Source organism: Biomphalaria glabrata, chromosome 14 (assembly GCF_947242115.1).
Source record: "Biomphalaria glabrata chromosome 14, xgBioGlab47.1, whole genome shotgun sequence".
Lineage (NCBI taxonomy): Eukaryota > Metazoa > Mollusca > Gastropoda > Planorbidae > Biomphalaria > Biomphalaria glabrata.
Genome location: NC_074724.1, coordinates 29448176 through 29463597, shown reverse-complemented (window position 1 = coordinate 29463597; position 15422 = coordinate 29448176). Strand labels below are relative to the sequence as shown.

Below are 15422 nucleotides of genomic sequence, written 5' to 3'. Positions count from 1 at the left end.
CCTAGACATAGATCTATAGGTCTCTGTTTATAGTCCAAGACAAAGATCTATATGTCTCTGTTTATAGTCCAAGACATAGATCTATATGTCTCTGTTTATAGTCCTAGACGTAGATCTATATGTCTCTGTTTATAGTCCTAGACATAGATCTATATGTCTCTGTTTATAGTCCTAGACATAGATCTATAGGTCTCTGTTTATAGTCCTAGACATAGATCTATATGTCTCTGTTTATAGTCCTAGACATAGATCTATATGTCTCTGTTTATAGTCCTAGACATAGATCTATAGGTCTCTGTTTATAGTCCTAGACATAGATCTATAGGTCTCTGTTTATAGTCCAAGACAAAGATCTATATGTCTCTGTTTATAGTCCAAGACAAAGATCTATATGTCTCTGTTTATAGTCCTAGACGTAGATCTATATGTCTCTGTTTATAGCCCTAGACATAGATCTATAGGTCTCTGTTTATAGTCCAAGACAAAGATCTATATGTCTCTGTTTATAGTCCAAGACATAGATCTATATGTCTCTGTTTATAGTCCTAGACGTAGATCTATATGTCTCTGTTTATAGTCCTAGACATAGATCTATAGGTCTTTGTTTATAGTCCAAGACAAAGATCTATATGTCTCTGTTTATAGTCCAAGACATAGATCTATATGTCTCTGTTTATAGTCCTAGACGTAGATCTATATGTCTCTGTTTATAGTCCTAGACATAGATCTATATGTCTCTGTTTATAGTCCAAGACATAGATCTATATGTCTCTGTTTATAGTCCTAGACGTAGATCTATATGTCTCTGTTTATAGTCCAAGACAAAGATCTATATGTCTCTGTTTATAGTCCAAGACATAGATCTATATGTCTCTGTTTATAGAACTTTCAATTAGCAATGTTGGGAACAATGAAACTAAAAACCAAATTACAGGATGTCAAATAATTGAAACAATTTTTCTTTGATAACACGTGATCTTCTGTATTCCCCCCTCTCTTTTCAATTTTGCGAGTGGGATATAAGGCAAAGGGTGCCCCCGTCAGACTTGGCGAGTCAAAGCTTGAAGAGCTGGACAAGTTCACGTACCTTGGCAGCATCATAACAAATGACGGGTATGCCTACCATGATGTAGCGTGCCGAATAAGAAAGGTAGGGAGCATTTTCTAAAGGCTGCAGCCTATTTGGACAAGCCAAGCCATTGGACTCGAGACAAAAATACACCTTCTCAACACAATCGTCATCCCAAAAGCAACATATGCATGTGAGACATGGAAGTCATTAGTCAAAATTGAGAAAAGACTAAATGTGGCTTAACAAAAATGTCTGAGACGGATTTTGGGAGTCTGTTACACAGATCGGGTCTCAAACAAGGAGATCCTATGCCGAACTGGGAGTCGAACACTTAGTGAGGTTGTGACAGAGCGTCGCATGAGGTTTGAGGGACATGTTCTTCGACAAAATGAACTACGCATACCAAGAGTTGCGATGACATGGAGGCCAATACGAGGAAAGCGCAAACAGGGACGTCCTCGTATAACTTGGCAACACACCTTCATGGAGGACGTCAGAACAGTGGACACCAGGTGGGAAGAGGTTTCAGACATTGCCAGTGACAGATTTTTGTGGAGACTGCCGAACGGCACGGGAAGACCTAAGTCTAAATAAGTCTTTTCAATTATAAAACAAAAGGCTGTAAGCTTTCATCAAGCCCTGGCTATAATACAAAAAAAAAAACAGAAATGGAAAAGTGGTTTGAGTGCTGGGACAAGTCCCAAAAAGCCCGATGAGTCTGGGAGCGCATGAGGCGCCCTGACCGCACTTCCCGTGGTGGAGGCAGTCCAGGCCTGAGCAAGCTATTATAGCACAGTGCAGGACAGGCCACTGTCCTGTTGGCTCATATTTCTCGCGGCTATGGCCAAATTTTGATTCACGGTGACCCCGTTGCGGGGAAGAAGAGGAAACCGTGCCTCATATTCTGTTTGACTGCCCCAGACTTGCTGATCTCCGTCTCGACAGGTCTGGGAAACCCAAATTTCTCGACCTGTATGGCGACATTTATGCACTACGCAAGACAGAAGGGTTTCTGTCCAGTGCTTTTGCAAGAGAGGATTTGAGCCTTTCAAGCCCTCACTCTAATGGAGTTTGATGATGATGATGATGAAGTAAGTCTTTTCAATTATAAAACAAAAGATTAAAGTTCCCCTTTCAGACCTTGTGGTCTATAGGGCAGATGATGTAAAGGTCATCTGTTTCTGTGGCCTACGGTTAACGAGGGTGTCATGTGGCCAGCACAACGACCAACCGCCTTTACTTTTCCCCAACTAATGTCAGGTACCCATCAGAGCTGGGTGGAGGCGCCCGAAGATCCCGAAATTAAAAATCCCAGTCTTCACCAGGATTCGAACCACGGACCTTGGCTCGGAAGACAAGCGTTTTACCGCTCAGCCACCGAACCTCCTCCTTTCTATTATATTAGGAGATATTCTCTTCTGTATTTCCCACTCGATTTCCATTTACCCATTTTATGCTGTCAACTGTATCAATCTTCCTAAAAGTTACATCAGAATCACAAGCCCTCTCACGACGCACACACACACATTCCATAACACAAGGTACAGCTGAATGATGCGTTGAGAATCGCTCAGTGCTCACAAAGTGTGGGAACCTCTAAGCTACCAGGATCTTAAAGTTTGTTGAAAGAGAGACAACTCCTAGAGCTCAAAATTCAAAGATACTTTATTCCAGACGCTGCGCCGATAAGAAAGAAAAAAAAAAGAATTAAATTGGCAGCTTCAACTATAGGCAGTAGAATCACGAGAGAACTATTTATAGACTTTACCGCTGTACCGATCTTTGGGGTGTTTTTAGTGCAATAGTTTTTCCAAACATACAGTGAAGCCAGGGGAGGTAAACAGAATAATTTGAGTATATATATTTGCAAATAAAGGGAGTTAATAGGTCCATATTTTATTGAATAAAGTCACCACTTCAAATTTGAGATAGATAAGTACACCGTCTCAATTAAATAAAATAAATTAGTGAAGCAAATGAAAACTAGAGACAGAAATGTGAGAATACTACGTGATATATACATATTTAAATAACTGATCAAAATGTTTCACATTCACACAATCAGTACTATTATTATAGGACTTTGATGTCTTTATTAGGAACAAAATAAACACACCTATATACACTTACGGTGCTTGCTCGCAATAAGTCGCCTGATTGGCAATTTAAACAATTCAACTTTCATTCTACAACGAACATAAGAATAAAAAATGTCCAAAATGAGGCTCGATTTATGTGGAACTAGTTATGTATCTATATGACATATTATGATATATATTCATAAACAAGAGAGAGTTTAGGTGTTGTTGTCTTTTTTGACGCAGGTAAAAGTATTTTTGCAATTATTCATTAGCTGCTTTTTGACATTCGATTCGTTAAGTTTTAAGGGACATTCCCGACTTGTTTTAACATTCCCCAAACTAGAAGATATCTAGCATAGATCTACAAAGAATAGCTGAGTTCTACGAGCATTGACAAACTTTAGCACCGAAAGAATAAAAAAAACCCACATTACAAAGAAAGTTTTTTTTTTGTTTTTTTTTTTTGTAAACACGAACTCGATACCTCCCTTCTCAAACAAGGAGCCAACCTTGACTCATCTGTTTTGTAAGACATGCATGTAAAGAAGCAGATTTAAATATTTTCAGCACGAATATCAGAAGACTTAAGTTAGGACTCCTTCAGTAGTCAAGGTACTAGATCTATGGATCAACTCATAGAAATGAGATGAATGCCTGGGCATTAGCTATAGAATATGCCTCGAACGTGCAAGCTATCAACAAGCACAATCTTCTGTACAAGGTGGACATGTGAGGGGCGAAAAGTGGTATCAATTCGTCCAGGCTGTATAAGATCACATTGGAATGACCATTGATATCATAATCTTTCTTGATTGTAAAAGTGTATGCAGTGAATTTTAAAGACTTTATTTTTTTTTTCTTTGCTGAGAGTCTGAAACACCTTACATATTATGTATTAAAATTTTATTTTACTTTTACTCCCCCCTCCCCCCCCCCAAAAAGCCAACTTATCCCCAAATCACCTATTTTTTTCATTCTTTTTTTTTTAAATAATTACAATTAATCAGTGTTTTTTTTATGACGGTACGCACCGGTACGGCGTACCGGCACCTTTTTTTTTAATGTGATGGGAGAAAATTATTACTTTTCTTGTATTTTAACGTTTATTTTCAATTTATTAGTAGTTAAAAGTTTGGCAATCCATCACTGAGTACCGGCACCTATTTTTTTTTTTTTACAAAACAAAGCACTGTAATTAATTAATTAAAAGGTTGCGTATTTGCGCCTCCTACCACCCCCCCTCCCCCCCCCCCCCAAAAAAAATTATTTTGGTTATTTCCCTTGCCACAAAGAACACACTAAAAGTGACACTGAACTTTATTGTTAACTAGACGGAAACCTTTGTGAATTCATTGCGAACATGCCAAGGCATGAACCGAGCCTAACAGTGTTAACATATTACTAAAAAAAAATGACAGAATGCGTAATTCTAAAAAAAAAACTAATATGGCTAATAACTCAGTAAACTCGTCTATGTATGAGTAATGTACTATTTAACAATGTGGATTCGCAGTACATATAATAAAAGGCTCGCAACCATACTAAAATTTTAAAAAATATTTCTCTCCTGGCTGGTTGGTAAGTGAATGCCCTAAATTTCTTTCCATTTAACTTCGAGTAGAAGCAGGCTGTGCTTGAGGATTTTTACGATAAACAAGACAATGTCAAGGACGCTAAAATGGAACTTCAAAATTGCCAACGAAACAAAAGTTACAAACAGACGATCATTAGAAATATAATTCAACAGTGCCTTAAGTACCAATGAAAATGGACATTACTTTCTGATGACGTTTCATAACAATTCCTTTCATTTGTACACCAGATACACACAACAAGCTGATGTTAGATTGTCCGCCAGGTATGAAAACATTTCCTAATGGGATAATTAATATCTTTCTGAAAGAAGAAACAAATTACGTGGCGCCACCCTTGGTCAGCCCTGGCCTCAAGTGTTTTCTTACATTTTAAACTGCGGAGTACGTTCCCCTGGCTTCTAGAGCACACTATTCATCCGAGACTAAAATGCCAGAGATATTCAAGGCTAAAACAAGCAAACCATTAACAAAAATACTTGAAACTAAATAGATATAAGGGAAAGAAATTTACATTTACTGACATGTCTCAATACTGCAAAACTATTTCCCCTTTTCTATATAAAACAAAATTAATGTAATTACCACTAATTAACGACGCAGTGTACTAGAAGAAGCCGAGAGGACCGGGAAGAGCTGGGAAGTTATTAAAAAACTAGCAAGAGACCGTGGAGAGTGGCGTGTTTTTGTCGAGGCTCTATGTTCCATAAGGAACCCAAACGAATGATGATGATGATGATGAATTAATAATTGGTCAACTGTTTTATTATGTTGTCATCGACATTGAATAATTATGCGAAGTTTCAACTTGATTCGAAAACGTGAAGTGGGACAAAGGAACGTTTAAAAGAATGCTGCCAGACAGACGGAGCTAAAACAAGAGTTGCAATAAAATATAAGTTTGTAGTGAACGCAATCATCATCAACTAGACCTGATGGTAGAAGCCCCTGTTTTTGTCAAGAAAAGCTCATCAACAGTAGTATGCAGGACGGTACAGGACAAATTCGACGTGAGAAAGTCGAGTAGAGTCGCGTAAGCGGAGACGTACTGAAACGTCTTCTTTTTACAAAGCTTATATTTACTCAGTCTGTCTGTCTGTCTGTGCGTCTGGTAAACATTATTTTTCCCATACCTAATCTCGGAACAAGGTGAAATTGTGCACTGTTGAATCTGATAAAAAGGGAATCAATACAAACGAAAAAAATAGCTAATTATAGCTAATTATAAATGTAATTGGTAGTAAGCTAGTTCCTTTTTCTGATACCCTAGTGGTCTATAGAGCAGATGATGTAGAGGTCATCTTTTTCTGTGGCCGACGGTCAACGAGGGTGTCATGTGACCAGCACAACGAAAAACCACTTTTACGTTTCCCCAACTTTTGTCAGGTGCGTATTGGAGCTGGGTGGACTCTGAGGCGCCCTAAAGATCTAATGGTGTTTAATTTTTGTTTGTGGTGGCGAACAAGGGACAGACATTGTATTTAGCTAATTTGGTGGTATAGACTGAATTAGTCCCTTTATATATGCAGAGTGAAATAAGTCGCCGCTTTTAAGTTTGAAACTGACAATAAACAGCAATACAACCTTCTATTTTCATAAGCACTTCGCTGGCATAGAGGTTATTGTGTTAGCACGCGGAAGCTTGAGCCCACGAATTTGAATTCAGGTCGTTCAACTTTAAAAAAAAAAAACCATTTAAAAAGCGATTACGGTAACCCTAACCAAAAAAAAATTGGTAAAAATATTTCTAATCGCACAGGTGTATTATTGTTAGTCTAAATCTATTACAAATGTACAAATCTATTACAAACAGGAACTGATCCAAACTAAATAGATACAACTACGTTTCATATATGACTTGTATTTTTTTTAAAGCACTTTTAAAAAAAATATTATTCTTGTTCTTCCCAGGACTGTACTGTTTGAGTCAATCACGGAATTCATTCTAGACAGTCCAATTAAATTATGAAGTGCAGTTTCTTGATTTAACTATTATCATTATTGAACATTGGATAATACAAAATGTAATGTTCATTTTAATTCATTTATTCTCATTTGGATTTATTAAGGAACAGAAGTTTTTAGCCCATCAATAAATTAAACGTATTCCCCGCAGAGGCGTGGCTAGGTTGGGGGGGGGGGAATTTGAAAATCCCCCCGGGGCCCCATTTGAGGTAGGCCCTAAATTAGTTTTTTTTAATGTTAAAAATTAAATATTACGCAAAATGCAGAAGCCCCCAAAAAGGTCAAGCCCCGCCCCCCCCCCGGGCTCCCGAACGATGGAAAATTCCTAGCTACGCCCCTGATTTCCACCCTTTCACCTCGCACCGTCCGAACAATGGACCTCTCTAAGATGATACTCCGCAGTTTTAAAAACTCTAGATTTGAGACTTGAAGAGAACATTACGCGACTGAGTCACTGCTGCAGCAATTATCTTTCTAGTTTTGAAGGTTACAAACCCCGTGCACAAAACGTAGGTAAAATGTTACTCAGGTAGGGTTGCTCACCCCCTCAAATACTAATTGACCACTCGCCTTTCCCTACCCACCTCAGCCAAACTTTCTAATTGCGGAGAGTGAGTCAGTTCGTTCTCTGGGAGAATGACAGAACGAATAGGCGTAAAACGTTTCCGTTAATTGTGTGCCCAGGCAAGGAGAGGTAAAAATAAGAGAGAGAGAGAGGGGGAGAGAGGGAGAGAGAGGGCGAGAGAGGGCGAGAGATAGGGGGAGAGAGGGGGAGAGAGAGGGGGGAGAGAGAGGGGGGAGAGAGAGGGGGGAGAGAGAGGGAGAGAGAGGAGGAGAGAGAAGGAAAGAAAGCGAGGTAGGAGAGAGACAGATGTGTGCAGTACTTCGCTAGTGTCTTAGCGTTCATAACTGATATATATTACATATTTTAAATTTATGGATTTAAAACAAGATCATTTTCTGCTCCTATCATTATTAAAGACTGAAAAGTCTCTGTTTTAATTGGTCCAGCAGGGTTACATACATGTAGGTTTATTTCCTATCCTGTCATTACTAGCATGCGTTTGTAAGTTTCGTCACAATGGTCCACTGTTCAAACCCTTGGTCTCAGTTGATGTGAAAGAGTTTCGGGCTCTTGGTTGATGTAATGATAGCTATCTACACATTCTGAAACAGTGAAGGCCAAACTATGGACCTGGGGCAATATCCAACCCTAGACCTCTGCTAACATTGCAAAATGAAGACATATCCGACCCTCGCAAAGAATAAATTTCCTGGACTGGAATAGCGATTTACGATTAAGGCGCCACGATACGCGTGTCTGAAAGTTATAGTGCCCCCATCCCAAAAACAAGCAAAATATAAAATATAAAAAAATAGTTTACCTAAGGGGAAGAACTCTTCACTTACAACTATTTATCTCAATAATGTAGAAGTTTTTTTTCTTATTCGCTTTCAAGCTAAATAATAATTTATTTCCAATAATTCATTGACTAATTGGTTAATTTTTCAATTGATTCGTGTTCTGTTAGGTACCATTAATAATAGTTGAAAGTCTTGATCCGAAAATGCGTGTGGTAGAAATAAGGTGTACAATTATCTAAGGGGACAAAAGCCTAAATATTTAGCAATATCTGTGAATACTGAAGAATTAATTTTCCTTGCTGGTATCAAACAGCAAAATTTATTACCAGTAATTCATTAACTAACTGGTTATTTTTTTTTATTGATTCAAATATTGTCTACGCCAATGAATAATTGTGCTAAATAATTGTGCTAAATAATTGTGCTAAATAATTGTGCTAAATAATTGTGCTAAATATCAACTAGATCAGAGAGATGGTGTGGGAGAAATTACTTGTACATCCTTTTTACCAGACAGACAGACAGACAGACAGACATAGAGAATTGATATAAGTAGTGCAGCACTGGGCTAGAACAATATACAACGTACAACAGTAGTCTTGGACTAGTCTTGGGCTTCCTCACTTAAACAATCGACCATCGGCTAACAACCTAGCGGGCTACCGGAGGTCAAAGCGGGTCAAGCTATCCTGATACGCCAGTGGGCGTGATTTCAGCAGGTACGGGCGACGGCGTGTGTGTCAGTGGGAGAAGATGGGGGGAGGGGTGTTCAATGAGAGAAAATACAGATTTATTTCCTTTTTTGTTTTCACACAAAAAACAAGGAAACGAAAAACAAACCTTATTAAAAAAACAAAACAAAACAAAGCTTGTACGAAGTGTTATGTATCAATTAGTTTGGATCAGCTATGTCATTAAATTTGTAATAGATCTAAACCAACAACAGTACATATGTGCGATTAGAAATATGTTTACAAATTGTTTTTGTTTAGAGCTATTTCATGCTTTTAGATTTCTCAATGCGATGAATGCGTCATAATACTTATCACTAATCTGGACTATTATCTGGACCAGTTGGCAAAATCGGGAAAGGGGGGGGGGAGAGAAATAGATATCTGAATTTTACCATAATCACTTATTTAAAGCATTTATTTAAAAAAAAAAATTGCAAATGACGTGAATTCGAACTCATGGCTCAAGCCTCCCAAGCCGACATTCTAACCACTCTGCTAGTGAAAAGCTTATGAATACAGAGGATTAAATAGGTTCCTATTGTTTGTTCCAAACTTACTTTCAAGCGGCGACCTATAAAGGGGACTAATTAAGCTTACACCACAAAGTTTAGTCATGTACAATTTCTTTCCCTTGTTCTAGATACCATACCAAAATAATTAATTACCAATAGTTAATTAACTAATTGGTAAAAAAAATTTATTGAGTTTTGTGTTGTCAGTTAAAAGAAATAATTGTGCAAAGTTTCAACTTAATCCGAGATTGGGTGTGGGAGACATAACGTGTACAAACTTTTTACCAGACAGACAGACAGAGTGAGTTGATATAGGCTTAGTAAAAAGAGTGAGAGTTACAAAGAGTAAAAAAAAAAGAGTGTGAAAGAGACATAGAAGAAAGTGAAAGAGAGAATGAGAGTGATGTAGAGAGGGACAAAGAAAGTAATACAAACATAGTGGCGAAGAAAAGAGAGAAAGAGAGAGAGAGAAAGAGAGAGAGACAAAGAGAGAGAGAGAGAGAGAGAGAGGGAGAGAAAGAAAGAGAGAGAGAGAGAGTAATTCCAACCTGCCAAGCCAAAAGACGTAAAGCATGTTTTAGTAGTTTGTCTTTGAAGGTAATCACGTGACACTAATCCAAAGATCATTGAACCAAAATTTTTTAAACATGATTCATACGACATCCCTTCTAGCGCAAATCATCAGATAAGCATTTGTACGCAAAACTATCAATACATTTTTTAAATAAAAATAGCAACACACACACTTACTCACACTTGTACAAACACACCACCTTGAAAAAATGCTACAGAAATCTCCCAAGTTATCTTAACTACTAAATAACAATCACTACAAACTAAGTCCAAACATTATTCACAGGAAATTAGAAAACTGAATGTAACGAGCTCTGAAGTGTTTTATTGACAAAGTTTACTGTACAGTTCTCATCTTAGAGTTGTTTTCTTCATCTATCATCTATCTATCTATCTATCTATCTATCTCTCTATCTATCTATCTATCTATCTATCTATCTATCTATCTATCTATCTATCTATCTATCTATCTATCAATCTATCTATCTATCTATCTATCTATCTATCTGTCTGTCTGTCTGACTGTGTGTCTGGCTCTCTTCCTCTCTTTCTCTCTCTCTCTATAAATCTCTGGTTTGGCCATGTCATATTTCCCCACTCTGCCTGCACACATTTCAACATGTTGCGTTATCAGAATAGAAAGAAGCATTTTTTTTTGACGAACTCAAGTTTGATGTTTTGCTAGAAAAAAGATTGGCTGTGAAGTGCATTATGTCTTTATAATGACTTTTTATTAAGTTGTTTTTGTAGCCATTATCATGTAGTTAGGGGAAGATGTTATGGAGCCATACATTATACAAGAAGAGAAAATGTGTGGTTTTGTTCTGAATGTTGATCTGTCTCAACAACTGTTGTATTGTCTCAACAACTGATAGGTCTGTCTCAACAACTGATAGGTCTGTCTCAACAACTGTTGTTTTGTCTCAACAACTGATAGGTCTGTCTCAACAACTGATAGGTCTGTCTCAACAACTGATACGTCTGTCTCAACAACTGATAGGTCTGTCTCAACAACTCATGGTCTGTCTCAACAACTGATGGTCTGTCTCAACAACTGATAGGTCTGTCTCAACAACTGATACGTCTGTCTCAACAACTGATAGGTCTGTCTCAACAACTGATGGTCTGTCTCAACAACTGGTGGTCTGTCTCAACAACTGATGCTCTGTCTCAACAACTGATGCTGTCTCAACAACTGATGCTCTGTCTCAACAACTGATGCTCTGTCTCAACAACTGATGCTCTGTCTCAACAACTGATGCTCTGTCTCAACAACTGATGCTCTGTCTCAACAACTGATGCTCTGTCTCAACAACTGGTGCTCTGTCTCAACAACTGATGGTCTGTCATAAGAGCTGATGCTCTGTCTTGACAACAAATGGTCTGTTTCGACAACTGATGGTCTGTCTTGATAACTGAAGGCCTGTCTCAACAACTGTTGGTATGTCTCAACAACTGATTGTCTGTCTCAAGAGCTAATGGCATGTCTCAACAACTGATGGTCTCATTATTGACGTGTGAAATAAAGAAACATTGTAAGATGAAAGAAACAGATTTTAGAATCCCAAATCTTTGAGCTCATACCATGTAGAGATAAAAAAGAGTTGCTAATGACTAGTCCAGAGAAAACTCGTTGAGAAACAACTGTACAAGGAATGTTTAGCTCTTGTAACGAATGAAATTGTTGTCTTCTTTTCCACAGATATTTCAGTTTTTATTTTAATTCCATCGCAATGCCTGTTTGACTTATTAGCTCCACTTTAGTTTTAAACGCAAGAATGAGCCATAAGATTCATAAAAAATGAATACGTACATTTGACTAGAGTAGCACTATAAGTAAAATCATTACAATTAGAGACTCTTCGTGAAAAAAGACTGACCAGTCAACTAGCAAAAACAAACCGTAAACAAACCCTAACCTACATATATAAAACAAAAAATTAATTTAAAAACTCAGCGAGACACAAAGAAAAAGGAAATCTTCCTAATCCGTATGCTAGGATAGATTCGTACAAGTGCTCCTTCTTCCCTAGTGCCATTAGAACATGGACTTTAAGTCTCAGATTAAATGGATGAATATATTAACTAGTAGGACGTAATTATCTTCCCTTTTGTAGATGCGTCTGTAATTTATAAGAAAAGTAGATATGTTTCCATTACAGTTTTACTAGATGCTTTAGATTTATTATTTTGTCTGTTTCTGCTATAGTTTATTCACGCAATGACCGCTTTCGACTTTTAAAATTTGACTTAGATAACTTTTAAAATGTTTACATTAACTCATTCATTGAACCCAAGTGTCGGAGAATTAAAAGATTTACAGTAGATGTAAAAAAAAAAGGTCACAAAGACGTTTGAAAAAAAAGTGTATCCCCCTTTTTGGACTTCAATTTTTGGTTTTAATTAACGACAGCTTCTCTTTCCTTTTAATGATTCTTTCATCGTAGATCAAATCTAAACGAATGTGGGATAAATAGGCAGAGTTTAGAACTAGGCAACTTTCAGGTCAAAGCAACCATCAGGTATATAAACAGCTTTCAGGTCAAAGCAACCATCAGGTGTATAAACAACCTTCAGGTCATAGCAAGCAGCAGGTCTAGATAATTAAACTGCTTAATTTAATCAAAGCAATAGGATCTTTGTTAATGTTTTGATTTTTAAGATAGAGATTACATTCTTTAAGCAATAAAATATAGTTAAAGAAATAAAGAAGAGTATGCGAGAGTGTCATGTGGTCAGAAAAATGACCTACCGGCTACCCTACCGCCCTTACGTTCTCTAATTAATGCCAGGTGAAAATTAGAGTTGGTTGGACCCGTAAACGTCCTAATTATACCGAAAGTGAACAATACTAGTCATCACCGTGATTGATGAACTCAGGACCTCTCGATTAGGAAGCCGAGCGCTCTATTATTCGGCCACCTGAGAGTAAGAAATATGTAATCTGTTTGATCGAAGGGACAGTTTGAAAGACTCCAATGTAAATAACTAAACACTAACAAGAAAATATATTAACAATACTTTAAAAAAAAAAAAAAAGCTTATATTTAGCGTAGGCCTACTTGTATTAATTAGTTTAATATATCTAGACTAAACATTTTTTTTACAAATTTATAAAAGTAAAAAATACGAGGAACGTATGACCTGAATTCAGGCTTATGGGTCAAGCCTTCTTAAGCTTCTCAATCCACTACGGTAACCATTCTTCTAGTGGAGAGCTTATGAACATGGAAGATTGTGTAGCTATCTATTGTTTCTATAGTCTCGACCTATTTATCAGATTTGTGTTCACCAACCAAGACTCAGACGATGACTAATTCAGCTTACACCACCACATTTAGTCAAGTACAATTTCTTTCCCTTGTTCGAGATACCAAACAAAGTAATTAATTAGCATCAATTAATTGTTTAATTTTTTTTCATTGATTCTTGTGTTGTCAGGTAAAAGAAATAATTTCGCAAAATTTCAGCTTGATCCGAGTTTGGATGTGGGAGAAATCACGTGTATAAACTTTTTGCCAGACAGACAGACAGAGAGACAGACAGACAGAGTTAATATAAGCTTTGTTATAAAAAAAACACTAGTCCAAATATACAAGTTTACAGTAGGAGAAGGGTATCAAGTGGTAGACAGCGCTACAAACAGGTAACATGATTGGCAATGCTAGGAGTCAAGGCTGAGAGAAAATACATAGATTTTAGGCCTCCCCCCCCCCCGCCCAAAAAAAAAAAAAGCAAAAAAAAACAAAAAACCAATAAACAAACACCAAGAATAAGTTTATTGAACCAGGAAGAAATAAATCAACAATTGTCGCTGATAAATCTCTCATGACTCTGTAAGGATAGAAATATTAGACTGAATAATACAATTAAGTCACAAATAGTAAGAAAAGGGAAAGGGAGCTTTTAGCAGGTGTAAAGAAAAAACAAAGTAAAAAAAGAAAATAAAAAATTTAAGTAAAGAAATAAAACTAAAATTAAACGAAAGAATCAAATTAAAGTTAAAAAAGAATTGATATAATATCACTTAAGAACCTTGATATCTTCGGGAGAAAAATCAAGAATCTCATGCCAAGCGAAAAAGAAGTTTATAGATTTTTTTAAAAAACCCATCCTAAACATTCTGATCATCGAGGTCATTTTCGAAATAAAAAATACACGTCAACACAATGTTTAAGGGGGCAGTCCGACCCTTCCTCCATCCTAGCGTCTATATATCATGTTGAATAAAGTCTATCTAACAATGTTATGCTCTTTATTACAAGGTTTATATCAGCTCTATCTGTTTGAACACGATGTTTCTCCCATTTCGCATAAAAACATGAATCAATCAAAAAGTTAACCAATTATTTAATGAGATATTGGTCATTAATTAATTTAGTTTGTTAATGAAAAAAAGAGAAACTAAGGAGATAAATCTTACAGTATTGAGAGTTTTTCCTCAGATAAGATTTTAAAAGTTTTTTTTTTCTATATTTGCTTGTTTTAAACTGGTTTTGTATACTATAGCGCATCTATCATGCTTATAGCATACTCGGTGCGTTAGGGTCCAATCTCCTTTGTGGACCAGTAGTAGTGTTGACCTTAGTCACTAAGCAAAAACAATCTTCCTCGAGACGGGTTTCGAACTCAAGCCCCCTTTATAAGTAGCCAAGCGATCTATGCTATTCAGTCACACGACCAATCCATTGACATGTCTGCCACGTCACGAGACCATTCGACTCATACATTTTGGTAAACTGTAGCTCCAGTGTTTACTAGTGAATACGGGAAACCGGAAGTGACAACATCTGGAGAAGGATGAGAGCACACGCTGGGCCGGTAGCTAAGGAAACGCACCCGTAATTACAGCTAATTGATCTTCACGCGAGCAAGAGTCCAGTGTGAAATGGGTTTACCCGGTCTGGGAATTAAATGGAAGATGCAGTTATTGGTTGAATTGACAAGGTGTTTTTACCAGTATAAAAGATGTAATTGGCGATTTTACCAGTATAAAAGATGTAATTGGTGTTTTTACCAGCATAAAAGTTGTAATTGGCGATTTTACCAGCACAAAAGATGTAATTGGCGATTTTACCAGCACAAAAGATGTAATTGGCGATTTTACCAGCATAAAACAATACTATTAAAATCAAAGCTTATGTTAGTGGAAATAGCCGCTAGTTACTGTCATTTATCTGAAAATTACAGGGTTAAGCTCCCTTTCTGCTACATAACAAAAAATTAATTAATTAGTACTAAATGGTTAACTACTTGGTTAATTATTGGATTGATTCAAGTATTGTTATCAACTTTGAATTATTATCCGAAATTTCAATTTGATCGTAGAAACGGAAGTGGGAGAACAAAGCGTGTCAGAATGTAATAAGGGGAAAAAATCCATATATATATATATATATATGTTGTATGATTTATATGCAAAACAAAATTGTTTTTTGTTAGGACAAAGATATTAAACCAAACTTTAGGAGATTGAGGGGGTGTGTTACGGTAAAGGTTTCGATTTTTTATTTTTGAATATCTGAGAG

The 15422-nt window shown here is 36.8% G+C and overlaps 1 protein-coding gene across 4 annotated transcripts in view; it reads right to left on the bottom strand.

Annotated features, from left to right (window-relative positions):
- LOC106065868 (pleckstrin homology-like domain family B member 1) overlaps positions 1-15422 on the bottom strand; it is a 255809-nt gene that overhangs the window by 198844 nt on the left and 41543 nt on the right. The gene's annotated exons all lie outside the window — the stretch shown is intronic.